Genomic DNA, 22,025 nt, shown 5'->3' with positions numbered 1-22,025 from the left:
AGACGAAGAAGAATGAAACATCGGTTTAGTAGTTGTGCTTTACCCAACTTTACTGCTTCTAAGAACTAAAAACATCAGTCTGTTAGGAGAGAAAGTTTGCTTGGAGAGTCTGTAAGTTCTGAGTGATGAACATTTGCTTTCCAGGAATCCCATTCTGTATTCATCGAAAACCGTGGTCACCCTCTACTCGGAATCCTCAAAGGGCACTTCATCCCAATGGGAGGAAAATCTCGAGTTGAACCTATGGTCCTGGAGGCTTTCCATGATTTGGTGGACACCCTCTCTCTGTCCTCAGCTTCTTCCACTGTCCCCCAATCTCCTTCTGCCTTACTGAGCTTGCCTTTCCTGCTCCACGTCCAGGACTCAGAATTCTTTTAAGTCAACAATTAATTGGTACCTTAACAGAGTTTTCACTGAAAATCTTATATCAAATAATTCCCCACTACTACTTTCCATTCCTTTGATTCTACGTTATTTTTATATCTCTGTCATAGCTCTGGTCGTCTTCTGCGGTGTTCTATGTTCATTTCTTTGTTTGGTTATTGTGTGTCCTTCTCTGCTAGACTATAAATTGATTTCTTTCTTTGTTCACTGCTCTTCACCCAGTGCCTAAAATAAGGCTTGATACATAGTGTGTGTCTCAATAAATATTTGTGCAAAAATGACCGTGAGTGTAATCAATAATATTGCAGAATGTTAACTTACTTTCCCTGAAACATTACACGCCTTATGCAAAAATAAATTGCCCATTGATGCCAAATTAGAACTTTTGTCCAATTCCCCTCTATCTCCCAATGAAATATGAAATATTTAAATAGAGTATGTGCTTATGTAAGTTATAAACTCCCATAAGGCTGAGATTCTGTCCTTTTACATTTGTTATACGAAATAGCCTGTTATGAGTGCTGAATTCATATGGGTCATGATTGATTTAAAATGCATGGTGTTTTGCACTGGTAGTCAGCTAACATCTATATTCAATTAAATAATCATTACAGCGGCCTGCGCTTGTGTATTATACTAATGGCAAGAGCTATACTTGCAAACACTTTTATTTTATTCTGGGATGATATAGGGGCCATACCAAGTCTGGGTAAGATGCAGAAATTTTAAATTCTGTTCTCACACATTAGTTTGTACAGAATGGAGGGTCAAGTCACATGAGCATCTAATTTTAAAATCTCCTCATGCATGTAGAAGAAAACAAAGGAATCCTTCATTTCTACTGAGTTGGGAGCATCATTTGGAGAACAGGTTTGCATTAAATTTAACTGTAAAATGTGTCACTTTTCCTTGCAGTTGAATCTGCAGGCAGCATATCCTTCTGTGGCTGATTCACCTGCTCTGCCAGGTGTCCTCACCCACCATATGTATAAATATTTGTCTGAATTCTTCCTTTTTTATCATTCTGTTTTTGTGTATATTAGAAAAACCAGAGCCAATTTGCTGGGAAAGAGCAACTTTTCCGGTTTTTTTTTTGGCTGTTGATGACTTTGGTGACTCTGAACAGTCTCTCTTGTATTTGGCTGGTATGAGACAAATATCCCTGGGCTAAAAACGGGCTCAGGGCATTAGAAAAGAAAAGAAAAAAGGTGGATCTTTCCAAGTGTCTCAAGTTGCGTAAACATGTGGGTATCTTCTCATCATGTCTGTTTCTCCGGAAGTCATTTCACACCCATATTTTTTAATGTGGTGACAAGATGATTGGCTTTGAAGTCAGATTTGGATTTGAAGATCACCGTTTCCACTCTGTGGTTTTGAGATCTTGAGCAATTTGTTCCATGTCCCTGAACCTCAGCCTGCTCATTGGTAAAATGTGTGGACTTGCAGAACAGAGAGGTCATGCACATCTTCCTTCAGATCCCTGCTCACAGGTCACCTTCTCAGAGAGACTGTCCTTGACCACCCCATGCCAACGCACACCCCTGCCTCCCTGCATGGAACGTGGCGTCTGATCCATGATGGAAGCTGTGTTCCTCAACTCACCTTTGTCTTGGCCCAGGTAACAGAAGGGAATCCTGGAACTCCACAGCCAGGTGGGTTAGCCACGTTAGTCATGTGTTTTGCTGGGTTAATGAATTAGAGGGCAGTGAACCCAATCTGCACATTTATACTCTTGAACATAGGATAGAGTTCTCCATTTGCATGGTGCTTAGGAGAAAAGTAGACCAAAAAAACCCAAGAAGCAATCAAATGAACCAAAAACAGAGCAAACTTATGGAAGTCAGAAAGTTGACTCTCATCAACCAATATTCAAATCAAATCACTAAATAGTTCCTGAACCATTGTTTGTTTTTGGCAAGGAAGGAAAGAATCTCACTAACCACATTATTGATTATATTTTGTCACTGAATTTGGTTTTTGTATAGATTTTGTTTGGAAGCCTTGGGCATAGTGGGAAATGGCAATAAATGGACAGTTAAAAATGGGTTTAGTTTTCCCTTCTAGCAATCAGATGAATGAAATTAAGAGGGTGTGTAAGTCATGTTTCTGAAAATAATTTTTTTTAATTTCTTTTTTGAGTCATTATTATTATTTGAGAGAGACAGATTGATGTCTATTCTGTTTCATCCCTTTTTATTTTTGGGGGGGTAATTAGGTTTGTTTGTTTGTTTGTTTGTTTATTTATTTTTAGGCAATGCTGAGGATTGAACCCAGGACTTCATGTATGCTAAGCACACACTCTACCACTGAGCTACACCTTCCTCGCATTTCATCCCGTAAGTCTCCAACAGTTTTTGACTTCTTGGATGATTTAGGCCTAGAGTGTTGGAAACAAGTTCCAAAGGGGATATGTCTGGTCCTTAGACAGCTTGACCTTTTTAGTGTAAACCTGGAGGAATTTTTTAGAACTTTTGTGAGGTCATTACAACAGTTCTTCTAAAAATGTATGTATTAACGTTGAGTTACATCGTCAAGTGAAATTAAAATATCTGTAGAGACAAATAGTTTTTTTTTGAAATCATAGCTTCATTATATATTATTTTGTATGGACTTCAAAGTCAGCATTTCTGAGTCTCGGTTTTCTCATCTGTAAAACGAGCACAACAATGTTCAACTTTAAGGCTTACAGCTAGGATTAAATTAACCAATCTATTTAATACACCTGGACCAAGGCATCTCGATTAACTTTGTCCTATATTTTTTTTAAAAGGAATAATGGAAGCTGAAAGAACTTACATTACATACTATTTAGGTTTCCCTTAGGTTTCTGATTCTTGATTCCTTGTAAGATGCAACTTTATTATCATATTTAACTCTTATAAAAACCACAAGTCTATGTACATGTGCTCAAGTCAGGGAAGCTTAATAGTGAAATGTGAATAACATAACCATGTAGGCAGGTGAGACAACATATTAGAAATCTTCCTGCATCACTTAATTAACAAGAAATGTTTGCCAGTTATGTAACAGGGAGAATGATTTGAATGTCCCAGTATCTATATTTAGAGCCTTTCCATTTATTCCTTTCTGTAGCCTGACTAATATTCTCAGGCTTAATGTACATGGAAATTTCTCTTTGATTGTATATAGGAGGTTTAGGGAATCCTCAACTACGGTTTTTACAACAGGTAGATTTCACCCTCTATGCGTATTTTGGAATTCAATGCTCTTGTAAGATGTAACATTGCACCTGAACAACTAATAGCAAATAATTCCAGATAGAACAGCTCCAGTGCCATGTGAATAGGTGTTTGGCATGGTTTAGAAAGTCTCGTGGCACAGTCTTCAGTTAGCACCAGCCCTCGACTTTAGGTCAATTCAACTTTCCATTTACCCAAGTTGACCATTCTGGTATTAATTCCTTCCTCAATCTCATTCACCCTTTCTTCCCAGTTCTAGTCAAGGCTTCCCCGTCTTTTCTGCCTTCATCTAATACCTTATCTTAATAACCTTGGCAGTTTCCTAGAGTCTTGTCTTGATTTTTCAGCAACCCACTGGTCCAAGGGTTGTCCCCTCTACTTACTGTCCTTGTCTACCAGGTCCTGCCCAGCTGGACTTAACTCCATCCAATATTGGTTTCTGGAACTCTGCATATTTCTGCCTCTAGATTCCTTGTTGATCTATTAGTTCTGCTGAAATGTCTCTGAGGTCCCTCCAACCTCCTCCCTGGCACTCACATCTCTCCTAGATACTCAACAGAAAAGGACAAATCCCAGGGAATTTTTTTTTTTTTAATTGAAGTACAGTCAGTTACAACGTGTCAATTTCTGGTGTACAGCAACGTGTCCCAGTCACACATATACATGCATATATTCATTTTCACATTCTTTTTCATTAAAAGTTATTACAAGATATTAAATATAGTTCCCAGGGAATGTTTTAATTCTCTCTGTAGACCCACCTTTCCAGTCATTCTACTTACAAGTGGCGTGAGGGAGCCCTACTATAGAGTTCTGGAAAAGAGTACACATCTGACAGCTTCAGTAATTCAGCTCCCTCTCTGAAACAGTAAGATGAATGACTTCAGCAGCCAAATTCTAAAAAGAAATAGATTTGACTCCGATTCTCCTAAATCCATCTGTTCAAACTGGCTGTAGTACAGCTAGCTGCATGTAGTTGTAAATTGGTACACATTAGGACATGCAGCTCTGTGGCTGGAAATAGGGATGATACTAATGAAAAAAAAAATTATTCAGTTTTCATAGCCCCTTTGAGCTAGTCATCCAGGCTCCTGAAGTGGGATAAGTCATAGTCTAAAAGATCGGCAGAAAATCTCACTTCAGGTTAGAAGTCAAACAGCACCCAACCACTTCCGGTTTTCAAAAGTTTCAAACAGTTTATAGACGCTGTTACCTTTACAATGACTGACTAAGATGCATTGGCTACCGTTCTTTAGTTTCTCTCTATTTTCACGTCTAGATGTCTTGCTTTGCCAAGGTTGAAAAGGAGAAAAAAAAAAAAGTCAATGAATCTTCTGGAGCTGAAACAGAAACATTTGGTCTTCTGTAATCCTCTGTTCTTAACCTAATGTGGCAGCTCATAGGGAAGCTGTCGGATCTGCAATCCTAATTACTCTGAGTTGCCTCCCATGTGTACGGATGTAACGGTCAGGGGAGAACGTGCATTGACAACTCGGCTTCTCTGTTCCGTGGTTCTGAACATCCTTACCCTGTGTGGGGGTTTTATCTCCGTCACTCTTTGGTGGGCTCCATATGAGCACCTAAGTAGTTGTGACCAGAGTGGGAACTAGTCTATTCTGAGAATACCCCAGGATGGTGTTGAGACAAACGTGAAACTATGGCACTAAAATGTTTTGTGAAACATGTGCTGACATGAATATAGCTGAACACTGCTTCTTCAAGGCCACATTCACTGGGGTGGTGAAACCCAAAAGCAAAGGACCCCCCCATCTATGCCACATTAAAAAAAACTCTATAACTTTTGTAAGAAAGAGAAAAACAAAGAATGTTCTTATTAACAATTGCTCAAATAATAATTGAGCACACATTTTTAATCTCTATTTGAAAAACTCATATGGGGTTTGTGTGTCTGTGTACATCTGTGTACACATATGGACCCACGTGCACATCTGTATACACACATCATGGGGCACTGTTATGAAATCAGAGTGGGCAGAGAGCAAGTCGTCAATCAATGCGTGTTGAACTGAAAACAATATCACATTTAATTGACCCGCTATAATTTTCTCACTTTACTCCAATTGTAATTGGTGGCGGGATTTTAATAAAATTGACATGGTCACTTGCATGAGGGGAGAAAATCTCCCTAGTCCAGAACATCAGCAGTAGGTGAGCAATTTATTTACTATTTACTGCAGAATGAGTGAGACTCTGTGTTAGTTATATCCTTGAAAAATTGTGATTTAGAGGGCAGGAACCTGTCATTTCCTGATCTAAACGCTAGTTCTTCATTGACCATGAGGAAGTTAGTAGGTCTTCTTTATAACATAGCAAATGCTAATAAGTCCATCGGTCCTGAAAGTATTCAAAATCAGATGGAGAAGTCAGCTCACACCTCGCTGTCCCTGCCATTCACTTCCCTAGCTCCTCTCCGGATCTTTATATACTCAGTCCTTGCAGAAAGCAAATGCTCCTCAGCAGACTGTCTCAATCTTGTCTCTTAAAATTCTTCTAATAGCAGAGGAAGCTGTAGGAGGCAGGACAGTGGGGGAAGGTAGGCAGATGCTGCAGCCTACCACAACAGCAAAATGTATTTGAGGTCCTATGTATGATTTTAATGCATTCATGTAATGTTTACATTCAACATTATTACCTAAGTGTATATTTTTATATTAAATAAATGCCTTCCTTCCAACTAAAGGAAGCTGAGTGTTTGCCATGGTTATTTGGTGGCTTTTAATACACTTTGGCAGAGGAATTGACATATATCGAGTTTAAAACCTTGAACGTTGTTGATTCTAGCTTCTCGTCCACCAGCGGCTCATCAGTAATCAATTTTGTGATAATCACTGGTCTATGGGTCTATCTCAGTTTCCATTTTGCCTTATGGATGGGCTTTAAGTCGTGACAAAGGAAGAGCAGACACCCTCCCATCTCTTGCTGAGATTCAGAGGAAGTTGTACCCATTGAGTGCACCCTCTAAGGCGCTGGCAGGCAAGAGCCCATCTGACAGGTTGACCTTCATTTGATGGAAACTCCCTCTGTGTATCACCCTGGGACCTGGTATAGCTGGAGTGCTTCCTGGTCCCGTCAGAGGCAGCCCAGGCGGCCTGAGTCACGTAACAGCAGAGCTGACCAATGCAGAAAAGAGTCTTCCTAGTCATGACACTGTGCATCTCAAATATGCTAATTGACCTGTTCAGTTGAAAGGCATTCACTGATTATTTCTCATTCAGTAAATAACATTGACTGTTCCGTAGTGGGATTTATGTGGTTTTTTTCCATTTATTTAAAAAAGCTGGAGGACAGATGGATGGACCCACTTCTGAAGCTTGATGGCGTATATTTTGCAAAGTGAAGATAGGGTTATTTAGAATAAGAAGTCCAAAGCATCTCTTTCTCAGTCACATGAGTACAGGACATCCTGAACTAAGATCGTCTTAAACATCTAGCCATGTTGCCTCATTTGTTTCCACTCACCTGCTTCATACCAAATCGAGCTACAAACCTTAGCTCCTTAGGCTTTTCCACTAAAAACTGCTTCTCCAAACCTTACTAAAGTGTTGACCTGGGCAGAGGGCTGTCACGCACCCCACAGCTTTCTCAGGCAGTGGAGGAAGGAAGTTCAAAGTGCTGACTTTGAAACTAGGGTTCTTGCACTGCCACTGTCCGTGTGACCTGGGGCAAATTACCTCTCTAAGCCTCAGTTTTCTCACCCTTAAAGTGGGAATACAGATAATTTCCATCACATAGGGTTGTTGTGAAAAATCAATCAATGATTACATATGAGGCATATAGAAGATTCCTGGTCCAGAGTAAGTGTTCAATGTGAGTAACTTTTTATAATCTCGAGGTTCTTTTTTTTTTCTTTCTCTTCCTTTCATTCTCCTCTCCCATCAGCCTCAGCAAAACAGATGTATTTTTTTCTCTTTGTTTTAGGACACCAGAGATAACACTTTTTTTTTCTTTTTCTTTAAGCATGCCCTTAGGATCTCAGAAGCTTCCCAAGAGATTTACAAAAATATTTATTCAAATAACTCAAAAAAAAAAACTGTTCTGGAAAATAAAGATTTTTTTTTTTTTAATCCTATGCCTGTAGGGGCTTCAAAGACCCTGGTCATATTGTGTTGGGGCTTCTCAATCCAAGGATCCAATAGCCAATCAGTTTCTTTCTTCACCCTCTCCTCCTCCTCTTCCTTCTTCTTCTCAAAAGTTATGGGGTGACTATAATTTTCCCTTCCTTTCAGTCTCTTCCCTGAATATACCTCACTTGTTCAGGCCTTTCTATCCAAGTGCATTCTATTATTCTTGCCTGAAATGCCATTTTCCAAGTTTTCCAATAGCCAAGTTATACACATCTTTTATGACCTATTTTGTATGTTATGTCCTTGGTCGTGCACAATCATTCACAACTCTGCAACTCCCTGGCATTCTGTAAATCTCAGTATTATGTTTACACTTATTTACCTATTCATTACTTTAGTATTAAGCAGTATTTCTTACTTTGCATTTGTGATTAGATGGGTATGAATTTATCTTCCCTTTTGAACGTCTTAAAGGCAAGGATTCTAGGTGTCCATCTTAGTCTTACAAAGTCGACCGCAGTGTACACACTCAGATAAATGTTTGTTGAGTGAATGGATATCTGGGTGTGAAAGGGAGAATTTCGGCCAGCTTCTCATACTAGGAATTGGGAAAGGGGCAGCGATAAACAGTGATTAAAACTACATGGTTTGTGGCCAGTCTAAATGCTGTTCTTCTGTCAGATCCCAAGTGCTTGGATGGAGAAACTCAACGTGGCAACACTGAATTTCATCTCTTCCTTTGCATCCAATAAGCCCACACTTCAACTGAATTAAACTATTTTGGTGACCAGATTGCACCAAATCACTCTGTGTCTCCGAGGAGTAATTGTCTATCAGTCTCTATTCCACTAGAAGACAAGGACTCTGCCTTTCATTCCTATGTTCTCAGAATCCGACACAGACTCTACTTTTAGCAGGCACTCAATAACCATTTGTAGTTGGACAGATAAAAGGATCCACGCTTCTACATGCTATATAAATATGTAACTGGCAACACTTTGGCCCAAGAGGTAGGGGAAGAGAGTCTGGAAGGGTGTAGCTAAATGATTCTGTAATTAGAACTCAACTGGCTACTTTCATCCTACTGAGATGGGGAGGAGACGCTAATGAGTCTTTGGTATAATTTGTAGATAGTGATGTGGGATAGTTACATGGGTAACACAGCTTCTTTGTTCCCCTTGCTGGGAGGAGATGGAATTGAGGAGAAATTTGTATTCATACTTTTTATTATCATTATTCCTAAATTACTCAATATTAATTTATAGTTGAATGAACTAGACCTTATAGACATCAAAAAATAGGCAACTTTGGCTAAGAACAAGTTTGATATCAAAAAAGCTTTCCAGAATCTGCTGTTATATATAGACTTTAGGTTTATCTAAGATGTGTGCAGAGCATGGGACATCATATATCTCCTCTGAAAATATCTTAAATGCTATGACATTAGCCACTTGCTTATAATTAAAGTATGTTGCCATTTCACCAAGCTTTCATTTACAGAAGAAAGTGCAAATTCCATTCCCCTTGAACTTTAGCTCCTTCCAACTTTTTTCTTTGTTCTTTTCTTTAAAGCTTTGCAACAAATGCATCTCCATATGCTTATATTAGTTAATCTAGTATTAAACATATTGGCTGTGCAAAATGTTGGCACCCATTAATAAATGTTTTCATTTTTTCATTCTCTCTCTTTTTTTTTTTTAACTTTAGATTCCTCCTTTGACTACATAAGCAACAGCTGTCTAGCTGCCTGCACAAGACTGGATCTAATGCCTCTATAGAAATCTAGGTCAAAACACTTGGAATGCATGAATATCAAACAGAGTTTTCAAAACAGCAAATGAATACATCTTTAACTGGTGACATTTTCCTGGAGCATATGGCTGCAGGCTCAGGGGACTGGATGCTTTTTTGATGAATATGTTCCATCAAAAACGAAGGGGTGGCAGTAGGCTTTTGCCACCTTCTGTTTTGCCTTATGAAATGATAATGCAAATGCATAGATAAAGGTACCATGATCAACAAGGCTTTTACCTCCAGACCTATTCTAAAGATGCATTTTTCCCTCTTGGATGAGTCGCTTTGTCTTTGATTGCGTTTGGGTTTATACAGAGCTGTGACAGGTGACAACCCATGGGAACAGTGGTCTTTCTTGGGCCGAATTTGATTGGTTGGAAATCTTCAAAAACTTGAATGAAAAAGCAAATATTCACCAAAGAGATGAATTGGGGAGTCTGGTCACATGAGTAACTTCTATTCACAGCAGCAAAATATTGATCCAAATCCCTTGTCAAATGTCAATGTTGAGAGGCTGGATAACTATTTCCCAATGAGGAATGCAGAGAAGAGCCCTGAGAAATTGGAGGCTGGCTCCTTAATCATGAATCTGCTGCCAATGATGCCAACTGTGACCTTGAACATGCCCCTTCATCTCTGTGACATCACTGTTCTGTTGTATCAAATGAGAGAACAGGACAATATTATCTATAAGCTCCTTCCTGGTCCTTAAATTCCAGGTCTGTATAAGTTCATGAGGCTATTTTTTTTTGTGTGCTTGTGTGAGGTTAATTGCATCATTTGATTGAAATGGCAGAACAGAGAAGATTAGGCTTTTCTTTCTTTTTTAGTTGGCTGTTTCTTAAAAATTATCCAGAATCCTCCCTTCCCCCATCCACGAAGGAGTGGATAAGGCAACAGTGAAGCTATTCTGTTTGAGCAAGAAAAAGATGGAGAGATGGCCCCAAAGCTTCTCTTGTGTCCCACCTCTCAGGACAGCATCTGAAATCTGAGTAGGGAAAACCTAGGTCTCCACCAAGCCGTTTGAAAACCACCAGCTAAGACAAAATGTGTGGTGGGTATTTTGTTAGTGTCAGTGGTGATAGTGGAGAGAAGTGTTGGAAATGGCATTTCTTTCTGTTTTCACTGAACACGTTTTTATTAACCAAACAGTGCATTCAGTTGTAGGTTAAACTTTAATTTAAGCCCATACTGCTCCTGGTTTGGCTTTAGTTTAAAAGATAACCAGCAAGACTTGTGTGATTGTCAAAAGAATTCTATAAATGGCCTTTTTGTTCACAAAGTGGACTTGCTCCCCCTTTCCTTGATTTGGTAGTGCCCCCAAGAATATTCTTCAAATCATGGTCAGGAACATACTCATTATTTTAGGTGAATTCTTCCATCCAACACTGTTCTTGAGTTAAATTCTGAAAATGCTACTACTGTTACCAGATACTTAGGTAGCCGTTCAGTGTAGTCTATGCATACACACTTGTATGTTTGTGCATGTCTGTTGTTCTTTTTAGCAAAATAGTAATATATGGTACATACATAAAAGCATTTTCCTTATATATCACCTAATAGGGTTGTATAATCTGCATAGTCCCTTTCTGTGCATGTACACATTTTTTAAACCAATTTATCTTAAGGAGCATTTGATTGGTTTTACTTTTTTCCCCCCTACTTATTTATAAGGTTGCAATGAATAGCCACACATGTGTATATTTATGAATACATGTAAGAACATCTAAAGGCTAATCTTCTAGAAATAACAGCTTGATCAAAGGATATGTGCACACTTAATCTAGGTAGATAGCGCCAAATAAAATTTAACTATAGTTATTATTTGTAGTTAAAAATGATAACTGTAGTTAAACATCTTTTCATATGTTTAAAAATTATTTATCTGTTAAAAATTCTGTTCATATCCTTTGTCCATAAATGGAGTTAGGACAACTTAGCAGCCATCTGGGAAAAAAATAAAATTGTATTCCTACTTTATTTCCAACACCAAAATAAACTCCAGATGGACCAGAGATTTTATGCTAAAAATAAATGCATTAAAGTACTATTAGAAAACATGAGATTTTTTTGTAAGTAATCACAACTAAAAAAAGTCTTTTTTTTTAACTGAAGTTCAGTCCGTTATAGTGTGTCAATTTCTGGTGTACAGCACAATGTCCCAGTCATGTATATACATACATATATTTGTTTTCATATTTAGCGAAGGTCTTTTTAAGCATAAAATACAAAACCTACAAGGAATGATTCTAAAGCTGTCTCAATTAATAAGTCAATATATCTTGAAAAAAATTAAAGATGAATGACAAAGTTAGATGAATGATAATGACACATTTGACCAGAATTGATTGCTTTAAATGGTTTATAGCTTTAAATCTAAGCTCAGCAGGCAGAAAATAGAGAGAGACTGTGGATCCCAACCCAACAAGCAGAATAAGCTGGATAAGCTACAAAATCATAGTTTATTTAAAAACCATCAGAAGTCCAGGAACACAAAAAACCTAAAGAACATTAATTCTAGAAAGGGAAGATCCTTTCACAGATTACAATAGAGCCACAGCTGCTGTCACCCCTAATGGAGCTTCGAGAAGAGGAGGGCAGGCCGTAGGTCAAGGTGAGGATAAACCAGCCGAGCTTCTAATGGTCTGTTAATGGCTCTGTGTGGGCTGTGGGGACAGTGTAGAATTCCAGTGTCTGAATCACAGAGCAAATCTGCCCCCATCTTTCAATTCTTGCCCTATGTCTTCGCTAACTACTCAGGGGTAGCTTACCAAAGGCTGGTGACATCTTGGGATACCTGACAGTGATCTCTGTTGATCAGGAAAAATGGGAGAAACTGTCCAAGACATAACAGCCCTTCAGCGAGAGCAAAGTGGCCACCACAAACCAAAGTACGTGTATCTCAGTGGATAACATAGTGTGGAGTTTCCTTGCTTTGAGCTTTATAAAAGGAGTATATCGTTCTGTTGGTAGTCTTCTAGAAATTTCATTTTAACTTATACCAGAAGTCATTCATAATATTAAGTTATTTCATTTTGTTTTATTTCATTATTCTCACTGCAAATCCTTTGTGTAACTGCATCGCAATGTTTATCCATTCGCCTGTGAATGAACCCCTTGCGTTGTTTCTGGATGACCAAAGTGATGCAGGAACCATTCTTGTACATATCTTCTGGGACGATGTGCCAGAGTTTCTGCTCTGTTACCTAAGTGTGAAAATTCTGAGTGTGCAAATATTCAGCTTGATAAGATAATGCCAAATTACTTCCCAAATGGATTGCAGCAGTTTGTGCTTCCACAAGCAAACTACGAGATTCCACTGAATCACATCCTCCCCAATTCTTGGCACTATCAAGAATCACTAATTTTTACAATACAGGTAATAATGAAAAAGTATCTTGTTTTGTTCATGATTTATGCTTCTGTGATTCATGATTCTGATGCTGATTTGTGTAGTTGAGCATCTCATCAAATGCTTACTGGGCCTCTGTGTTTCCCCTTCTGTGAAATGTCTCTCACGTTTTTTGCCAGTTTTTCTCCTGAGCTTTCCTTAATGATTTTTAAGACTTCTTTGCATTTACTAACTTTTTTTAAAATATATATTTATACTACCAACATCTTCTTCCAGTGTGGAGCTTGTAGGGTTTTTTGTTTGTTTGTTTGTTTTTAATAACAACCTCTTTGCTCAATGATCTGACATGCATTTCTGTTTTATATCAAAGTTCTGGATATTCATGGAACTATTTACTCCACTGGTCATTTTGTCTGTCTTAGAAGCAATGCCATATTGTCTTAATACTAGAGTTCTATAGTATATTTTATAGCTATAATATAGCTCTATAGTATGTTTTTTATAATACGTTTTAATATCTGCTAGGGAAACCCCCTTTATCCTTTCTTATTCCTTAGAAGTATATTGGTGGTAGACAACAACCTTTGCCCAAATAATCCTTTGTTTTTGATATAAGCTTATGAAAAAACTTGCCAAACACTCTGAAGAAGTCGATTGGAAATTTGATTGGAAATGCATCAAATACCCAAATCAATTTAAGGATATCTGATGTCTTTAAGGATAACTTTTCTTTTTATGAACATGTGCAACTTCTCAGTTCATTTACAGCTTCTTTAATGACCCACACTGAAATTTTGAAGTATTCTACTTATTTGTCTTTCTCATTTTTTTTAGATTTATGAGATTTTTTTTACTGTAAATGGTGAGTTTTTAAAAAATAGTTCCTAGTTACTTTTGATGGTGTATAGAAATGTAACTGGCTCTGGATAGACAGCCACCTTTCTAAATACATATTATTCATAATAATTTATGGATATTTTAGCATTTTCTACATAGAGCATGTCAACTGCAAAATAATCAGTTTTATTTTCCCATTTCCACCTTAATGCTTTTATTTTTTTCTTTTCTTATTGTACTGGCCGGTATCTCAAAATAGTGTTGAACAGAAGTCGTCATACTGAGCTTTGTTTTCTTTTTCCTATTCAGGATGTTGTTTCTCTTTTTCCAGGTTAAGGAAGTACCCTTCTATTCCAGGTAGAACATTATATGCATATATTCTCCTCTTTTCCAGTGGTTTTGTCTCTGTTTCATATGGCTCACCATATTGTGCTGGCAAAAATAACTATTATTAATAGTGGTGACATTGGGAGTTCTTCTGATGTTTTAACTGTGATGATGGCTCTTGGTTGGAATAGAGACATATGTTTTCTTCCTTTTTGAGTGGGAAGCTTTCCTACGATGCAAATAATTAGAAACTGAAAAATAAAATTTTTATATTGCTCTCAGCTCTCAAAATTTTGTGTAGTATATGATTTAAATTTTATTTCTTTTTTTGTTTTTGAAACTTCGAAGGAATTCACTCAGAATTCTTTTTGCTCAGCACCTTTCTTCTGAAGTTATTCTTTAATGATTAAAAAAATCTTATAGTCAATTTTCCATTCTGCTTTTTTAATAATCTTGTTTCTCCAAAATTTTTCAGTTTTTTGACATAAATTCCTACATACTTTCTTATACTTTTAACATTTTCTCAATAACTTTTATGTTCTTTATATATTTTGAGGGATTTTTTTGCTCCTTTTTTTGAAATCATATTTGCCAACAAGTATTATTTTTCCTTTCAAAGAATAAACTATCGATTTTGCAAGGGATCAATATTGCCTCTACTTTAATAACCAACTGCTCTTTTAAAAATTATTTTATTTTTAACCTTAGGTTTGCTTTTGTCTTTATTTCCTAATGTGTTTACATGAATATTGATGCTTTAGCTTCATTCTCTTTTGTTTACTAAAGAAATATCTTCATAAAGATTTATAAACTTTGAGTTGTGTCTGAAACCAGTGGTTCTCAACTGGAGGCAATCTTGCCTGGCAACGGATACTATCTGACAGTATCTGAAGACATTTTGGAACGTTGTAACTTGCATTGGATGGGGAGAGGTGCTTTTGGCATCTAGTTTGTGGAGGCCAGGGATGCTGCTAAACAGGCTACAAGGCACACAGCTGTTTCTGATGACAAAGAATTAGCCAGCCCAAAGTGCCAACCGTGCTGTGGCTGAGGAACCCTCTTTCAGCCCGTTGAGGTACATTCAGTTCTTATGATCCATAATAAGAAACATAGGCTCCATCTTCAATTTATTTCCCCTTTGACTATGTACTAGAGATCAAAACCTGGCAGCATTCACACGTACTTTCTTTGAATAGCTCTATAGCTTAAAAAAATAATTGAATGCCATTGCAGAAGACATGCATTCTACAGATTTCCACAGTTTCTGCCTGCCACTTAGCATTATACTCCTTCGCCTGGAAGAGTCACACTTTTATATTAACCATCTGACCATTGTGGAAATATGAGTTTGCACTCTTGAATTATATACCAAATGGTCATTAGTCTCTTTCTCTTTCCAAAATTTTCATTTCCTAAAGGGAGACAACACATTTCCATCGGCAATAGTAGCTCACTGAAATATTGCAGCTATGTTTCTCAAATATATGCCAGCCCCAGGGAGGGCTGGTAACATCAAAATCTTTTGATGTGACGTGGGTGATTCTTTAGAAGTGGCATAGTGACCGTTCTCCCCCCTCCTCCAATCAAAAATCACCGATGTATAAAAGTACTGAATTAAATAATGCCCACTCTTTATTTTACATTCATGTACTTAGTGAAAAGTCCATTTTTTTTAACTTGAGGATGATAATAAATGTACATTTATTTCAGGTTTTCTAATATTACTTTACTATGGTATTTAGGGAGCCTTCATGTTATGGACTTTTTTTCCCAACTTCACTTAACATTCAGTGGGTTTAAATGTTTGATAATTGTTTAGTTAAATGTATAGTTATGTATAAAAATGATTAAAGTTTCCTATTGTTGAAGCAGCATCGATACCAAGATTTACCATTCATGAGTTATGAGATATTGACTTTTTCTTTTTTCATTAACAAAATCTTCCATGTAGGTAGGTTAATGAGCTTAATGCATAGATCACTCTAAACAACTGTAAGTCAGGCAATAGAACTGTGGATAAGAAATGACAGTTCAGGAATATTCTCAGACATTGAGTTTTTTTGTTTTATGTTTCTTGATTTGGCAAACTGTACTATCTAAAATGTCAAGTGCACAACAGCATACAAATCATATTATTCATGTTTACGAAATATAATGACTTATAAGGTCTGAGAATTTCCTCAGCTTTAACTTCAGGAAGTACCTTACTCTCAGGATGCTGGTTTCCTTTCCGTAAAATGCATATAATTATTTCCACCCACATACCCTAGAAAGAACGTGTGAGAATTCATGAGATAATTAGGGAATTTCCACTTACTCCTTATCTTTCTTCCTTTATCTTTGCAGCAAACATCCTTATACCTTTTGGTTCACTGAGAGAGAGAGAAAAAAAAGAAAGATATATGCAAATGTATCAATTTCTCAGGAACAAAGATATTGTTCATTTAAAAGCTAAAACGGTAATTGCAGTATTTTTGAGATGGAAAATGAATCAGCTGCCTAAGCTTAATGATAAGCAAGAAGTCAGTGTGGATAGATCAGAACGTGGAATTACGAACTTTATTTCCTTCTGAAGGAAAATGTCATCAATTTCAGTAAGTCATTAAATGGTCTCCTTTGGAAGGGACCTCAAAAATCATCTAGTCTTATTTTACAGGTGAAGTTGTAACTTTTTCAAGGTCCCACAAGTAGCTAGCAAAGTTGCAGCTGGAATCACATTTCCTGACTCTCTGTAGTCACATAATTACCTCTAGAATCAGAAGCCTAATTATTAACTTGCTGTCCATTCTTCAGTTATAAACGATGAGACTCACTTAGATTTCCTTGGTAGATTTGAGAATATTGGTGGCATTCAAAGAGTCACCAGAATAAAACCAATAAATATCTGCACATTTTTATTTTTGTTTTTTTGCGTGAGGTAGAAAGAGGGCTATGTTAATTTTTATTTTATCTTAAAACTTGTTAACTACTTTTGGTAAATATGAAACTAAATCTTTTCCTGAAACTCAGTATATTAACAGCATGACAAAGACTTCCTGGTTGTGTAAGAAAACACAAAACAAGAAAACAAACAAAACAGCTTGTGGCCTTAGTGAATTAATGAACTGATGACAAGCCAACAAAGTACTGTACTTATCAGAAAGATAAAGGATATATATATATATATGGCCTGCTCATTGTACAAGTGACACCTGAAGTAAAAATCCCAAATATTTGCCTATATGTGCATTACATTAAATTAAGCATTTCATACATATTATTTTAAGTCCTTACCTTGAAAGATAATCATCCTCATTTACAGATGAAAAAAGGTAGATATCTTACCTGAGGTCACTCTGGCTCATTTTAGTGACCAAATTAGCATTTGTTCCCTGGTCATTCTGGCCCCCAACCTTATAGCCTTTCTTTTCTTTTCTTTTTCCTTTCTATTATGCACCACTGGGTAAGTTTTCTTTGGAGTCTCACGGCAATATTTAAAGACTAGCGTGAGTTCAGATAACGAAGGATCAAGAAACCATGTGAGGAACAGTGGAAACAATGAGCAAGTTTTGCCACGTGAACAGTTGGATGAGAGACTCTGAAAGCCAAACTCTTGTAAGCGCTCTGTCCTGCTGTTTATTCTGTGTAAGGTAAGCATATAGATGGTAGACCAATTACAGGGAGACAAAAGGGAGACCCACTTAATAAAAATGAGAATATTGATTCTTTTCTTTATAGCACTGGAGTAGGATAGAGAAAGAAAGAACGTTTTGAAAACAATTTTTAAGATTTAGGGAGGATTAAAATTGATTGGAAGTGCTCAAACTGAACCTAAACAAACGAGATGTTTTAGACTCTATTTCCGTCTTGGGCATGATACTGAACAAGGTGAATTTAAAGCTCCTGTCAGGCTATTAATCCATGATTCTACTTTCCACCGTAGGTGCGTTAACTTAGCAGAGACGAGGATCATGCTTTAAGACACTCGCTTACCTTCCTATGCACACATGCTTTGCATTCAGTAGATGCAGATTAATTTAATGAGCAGGCAAATGAATAGAAAAATAAAATATAAAATCATCTTCTAGTTTGAAACAAGGATGCTAAAATATCTTTACAACCATAAGAAGAATCTTCTTATTAAAAGATCTTGAAGGCAATGAAATGGAGCATGTTATTTATATAAAGTATTGCTTTTTTTTTTTTAACATTTTAGTGATATTTTGACATGTAAATGTAACTTATAAGCCTGATTGTAAAAGTAATAGGTTTGATGATCTCAAAATGAAGAGAGATGTTAGAAGAAACAGAAGTTGATTCTTACCCACCTGGAGTTAGAATTAGTTATTTGGTTATTTGGTTAAGAAAGAACCAAGTGTCATCGTATGTTCACTGAGACAATAAAATTAGAAGACCAGTTTGGTGGTGAATATGCCGAGGCCATACCACATTCCTTTAAAATTTAATATTGCATCTTAATTTTGAAAGATATGTAAATACTCAAAGTTCTGTGGAGCCAGATCGCGGCTGGAGGGGCTGGAGAAGGTGACGAAGCACATGGTCAGGAAGAAGTAGACGCTGGAAGCGTGAGTGTAGGGTTAGTGCTGGGCACCTGTGTGCAGGGAGCAGCTGTGCTGGGAGCCCGATGGCCCAGAAGTGGGTCAGGAGATCTGAGAGGACTGTCAACAATTGGAGACAGAGAGGGCGAAAGAGACAGAGAAGTGTCTAATTTTGATTCCTGCCTTTTAGTTTAGGTCCCTCGAAGGGTGGCACACTTTACCTACTACTGTTTGAAAGCCATCTCTAGGGTTTGACAGATGGTGCTGGTTTCATAGGAAACAGGATGTTCTCCTAGAGTCCTTAAGATGGTTTTCTGGTGTGGCCTTTCAAGGAATGTTGGAGACAGACGGTGCTGCAAGAGGGGACCGGCGTTCTTTGGATTGATCCATTGTTGCATAATAAGGAACTTATGATCTTTGTTTCTGGTTCCTGGGAGGGAGACTCTAAGCCCTTGGTCTTTCCTGAGTCCTGCGGATGTCCTTGCTATTGATCATGGGGCCCTTAGATCACAGCTGAGTTTATGCTACCAAGTTGACACATAGTGGGCCCCCAGTAAGGGCTATTCATGCCAGGAAGACAACCAACTATATGATCAGAGGGTTGAGGCTTTGAAACACATGATATTGGCCTGAACCTCCCACATCCAGAGACTGAAGGGGGTCTGGAGATTGAGTTCATTGATGTAGCCAATGATGCCAATGATTCAATCACTTATGTCTATGGAAGGAGACTCCAAAAAAGGCTCTGGACACCAATGCACTTTTCCTGGTTGATAATCATACATCCATGTGCTGAGAAGGTGACATGTCCTGAGGACATGGACACTTAACATTTGGGACCCCCCCACCCCCACCCCCAGGCTTCACACTATGTTTCTTTTCATTGGCTAGTCCTGGTTTGTATCCATTATAATAACCTTGTAATCATAAGTGTCCTGCTACCCTGAGCTCTGTGAATCAACCTAGGATATGATCAAACCTGAGAGGGTAGTGGGGAGCTCCCAAATTCTTAGCCAGTTGGTCAGAATTACAAGTAACCCGGGATCCGTTGAGTTGGGCTGGTGTGCGAAGTGAAGTCAGTCTGATGGAGGACCATGCCCTTAACTTGTGAAATTTGACCTAACTCCTGGTAGGTAGTGTCAGAATTACAGTGCATTAAGAAATCAAACACTTGCCCTGATGTGTAGCTGCATGAATCAATCCACACTGTGGGAGGGAGTCCTGCATGGTGCTTAAGATCTGAGGGTGAGAGGCTGCTCAAGTCCATCCCATCTCTGCCACTGTCCAGCTGGGACAAATGGCTGCCCTTTGTCCATAGTTTTACCATCTATTAAATAGAAAAAGTAAAAGTAACTATTAAAGATTAATGTGAAACTGAAATGAATTAATATGCTTAAATCATTTACCATAGGAACTCCTCTCATGACTATCTTAAAATAACATTTCATGGTTCCCGCTACCAAAATAATACATTTAGAAAGTATGGCCTAAAGATTAACCTTTTAGTTTCTCAGTAAATTACCTTTTCTCAATGGTTAAACAGTGACAGTGGAAATAATATATTAAATATAAGGCACTGTATTAATATGACAATTATATATATATTTGGAGTAGAAAAAAAATCTAACAATCATTTAATAGATTTTATTATGTTACTAAAAGTTTCAGTTGCCACCTCTCTAATGATATCAGCTTTTTCCTTGTGTGTAACATGCTCTCTTGGGTCCAGGCAAGACCCCAAAACAGAATAACACACTCCAGAGGAAACAGGATAAACAAGAGATGGGCAATCACATCTATCTGGGATAGCTGTGCAGATTTATGTTCTGTTCTTATTTTTAATTTTAATTTTTAAATCAACATTGAGAAAGAAAAGTTGAGATATTAATTACCCGTTTACTGTCAATGTAGCGGAAAATGTAATTTATAGCCGACTTGCAAAGAAAAAAAAAAATCTGCGTGCTTAATTTAAGAACTCAAATTATTCAAATAACATTTTGAATTTGATTATTCGTCTAATTGAAATGTCGCTCTTTCCGTCAGAGTTGCTTTTGAGACTCCAATTCCGGCAGTAGTTAACTAAGAGCTCTCTTTGGAAAGGAGAGAGGGGGATTCATGGATTTAAAATGCACGGGGAAATAACTGCATTTGGTGAATGACATTGACCCGAAAGCAATAGTCAAATTCATTAGCAGTCTTTTTTTTTTTTCTCAACCTGGTTGTTGCTCTGGTGTAGAAAGGAATCATGGGGATAATCTGGACACATAGAATGAGAAAATGAGAGTTCCACACATAGCTCAGAGGTAAAGCCTGTCCAAGCAGGTAGGAAGGAAGGATGCATGGAAATTGCCTTCAGACATCAGTTTAAAATAGAAGGGCAGGAGGCTCTGCCTTAGGAAGACAGTCCCTCTCTTCCTGCTCTAGTCTGTCTCATAGCTGGCTACCCAAGCCAGGGTCTCCACTGAAAAAAGGACAGTAGGTATATGCCCTGGCAGACACTAAGAGATAAATCAGCTTTTTTTGTTTTTTTAATTGAAGTATAGTTGATTTACAATGTTGTATTAATTTTTGTTGTACAGCAAAGTGATTCCGTTATACACACATATATATTCTCTTTCATATTTTTTATCCTTATAAGTTATTAAAAGTTATTGAATATAGTTCCCTGTGCTATACAGTAAGACCTGTTGTTTATCTATTTTATATATAGTAGTTAGTATTTGCTAACCCCAGACTTTAATTTATCCCTCCCCATCCCCCCCGCCTCCCCCAAATGGCACTAATGAAGTATGTACAAAAAGAAACAGACCCACAGACACAGAGAACAAACTTATGGTATAATAATCTTTTAAATAGTTGCCAGAATTTATTATTTTTTACCATTATTAAGGCACAATTTGTATATGACAAAATGTGCAGTTTTTAAACATACATTTGGTGGTGTTTGGTAATTGCATACTATCATATAGCCACTGCCACCATCAAAATATAGAAAATTTCCATGATCCTACGTGGAGAAAAGGGAGCCCTCCTACATTGCTGGTGGGAATGTAGTTTGGTGCAGCCATTATGAAAAATAACGAAAATAGACTTACCATATGATCCAGCAATCCCACTCCTGGGCATACATCTGGAGGGAACTCTAATGCAAAGATACATGCACCCCAATGTTCATAGCAGCACTATATACAATAGTCAAGGCATGGAAACAACCTAAATGTGCATCAACAGATGACTGGATAAAGAAGATGTCGTATATTTATACAATGGAATACTACTCTGCCAAAAAAAGAATAAAATAATGCCATTTGCAGCAACATGGATGGACCTAGAGATCGTCATTCTAAGTGAAGAAAGCCAGAAAGAGAAAGAAAAATACTATATAATATTACTTATATGGTAATCTAAAAAAAAAAAAAGACACTATGAACTCATCAACAAAACAGAAACAGACTCACAGACTTAGTAAACAATTTTATGGTTACCAGGGAAAGGGGGTGGGAGGGAA

Source organism: Camelus dromedarius, chromosome 29 (assembly GCF_036321535.1).
Source record: "Camelus dromedarius isolate mCamDro1 chromosome 29, mCamDro1.pat, whole genome shotgun sequence".
Taxonomy (NCBI): Eukaryota; Metazoa; Chordata; class Mammalia; order Artiodactyla; family Camelidae; genus Camelus; species Camelus dromedarius.
This window is presented reverse-complemented; position numbering follows the sequence as displayed.